The sequence below is a fragment of the Triticum aestivum genome, chromosome 1B (assembly GCF_018294505.1).
Source record: "Triticum aestivum cultivar Chinese Spring chromosome 1B, IWGSC CS RefSeq v2.1, whole genome shotgun sequence".
In the NCBI taxonomy this organism is placed as follows: Eukaryota; Viridiplantae; Streptophyta; class Magnoliopsida; order Poales; family Poaceae; genus Triticum; species Triticum aestivum.
Window position 1 is genome coordinate 475,106,210 of NC_057795.1, and position 2,075 is coordinate 475,108,284.

A 2,075-nucleotide genomic window follows, 5' to 3' on the forward strand; every position below is an offset into this window, starting at 1 on the left:
GAGTAATTGAGACTAATAACCACAATACTTGAAGATGTTTCATCACAACATATATGATCAGACCAAAACTTTTAAATATCAACATTTTGGGAGTTGGTGAACTAGAGTGAATTGTTTTTTACTGTTAACAAAGAGAAAAGAAATATTTCATTTCACATATATCTAACCAAACAAATCTGCACGTGTCATAATTAGCCATATATTTCTCCATATCTACCTTGACAACGGCCCAAGGGACACTACAAAAAAAAGACACATCCGTGACATTTTGGGCCGAACAAATATTTTTTCTGTCATACTTATGACACTTCTATGACGATAATTGTGACAAAACCCGGTATCATCATAGATGTGGTGGGCTCCTACTTCTATGACAAAAAATCATGACATAAAATGGGTTTTTCATCCTGGCCGGGCCAGAGACGCAGCTGCATGACATTCTTTGGGCCGTCCATGACGGAAAAAACCGTGGTAGAAGCGAGAGCGAGGAAAATATCAGGGTGTTACCAGTTATGCACGGAGGTTTGCACGTTTCTCTCATACACGCATGTGCGTGGGTGCGAGGCGCTGGGCTCTAATTGAACCCAAGTGACGCGTTCGCCTACTGAACCCGAGCGATTGCACTGCAGGCTACGCGTTACTGAACCCGAGCGATCGATCGATGGCTGTTAACTGAACCTGATCGAGCGATTCCTTTGCTACTGCTGCTAACTGAAGTTGATCGATGCTGCCTCTAGATGAACAGTGAGTGTTGCTGGGGGGGGGGTGGATGAACAGTTCCCGGTGGGGGTTGGATGAACAGGACCCCGTGGTGTTGCCGCTGGATGAACATGACCCCGATCAATCGAGCCGGTTGGGCGTGGATGAACAGGACCCCGTGGAGGGCTGGATGAATAGGACCCCGTGGAGGGAAGGTTGAACAGTAGCCGGTGGAGGGCTGGTTGAATAGTAGCCAGTGGACGGCTAGATGAATAGTAGCCCGTAGAGGGGTGGTTGAACAGGATCCCGTGGAGAGGGCTGGTTGAACAGTAGCCGGTGGAGGAGCGCGCGGTGGATGCTGGATGAACAGGAGCCCGTGGATGAACAGTCGCAGGTGGAGGCTGGAGGAGGTCGACCGTGGATGAATAGTAGCCTGTGGAGGCTGGAGGAGGTCGACGGTGGAGATGAATAGTATCCCGTGGAGTTCCATTTTGCGGTACGCCACACCCCTCTCGATGAACAGGAACCCCGTTTCGACCGTAGCGCTCCAACACAAGTCTGTTTCCTCCGTTTTGTGGTACGCCACACCCGGCCCGATTAACAGGACCCCGTTTCGACCGTAGGAGGTCCAACAAAAGTCTGTTTCCTCTGTTTTGCGGTACGCCAGACCCCTCTCGATGAACATGATCCCGTTTCGACCGTGGTCGGTCGAACACAAGGCCGTTTTCTCCGTTTTGCGGTACGCCAGGCCTTGTTTCCATCAGTTGTTCCATCCAAGCCCTCCCGATGAACACGACGACGCATTCCATTCCGACCCAGCCGGTTGGCTCCCCATGAACAAGATAACGACGCAGTTTCTCCATTCTGACCCAGCCATGTACACGAGCCCTGGCCGTACGTATGTGTTGGTGTCAAAACCGGCGGATCTAGGGTAGGGAGTCCCGAACTGTGCGTCTAAGTCTGATGGTAACAGGAGGCGGGGGACACAATGTTTACCCAGGTTCAGGCCCTCTCTATGGAGGTAATACCCTACTTCCTGCTTGATAGATCTTGATGAATATGATTATTGCAAGAGTTGATCTACCACGAGATCGTAATGGCTAAACCCTAGAAGCTAGCCTATGATTAAGATTGTTCTTGTACTACGGACTAAACCCTCCAGTTTATATAGACATCGGAGAGCACTAGGGTTACACAAGGTCGGTTATAGAGAAAGGAATCTACATATCCAAATCACCAAGCTTGCCTTCCACGCAAAGGAGAGTCCCGTCTGGACATGGGACGAAGTCTTCTATCTTGTATCTTCATAGCCCAATAGTCCGGCTGTCCGAGGACCCCTTAATCCAGGACTCCCTCAGTAGCCCCTGAACCAGGCT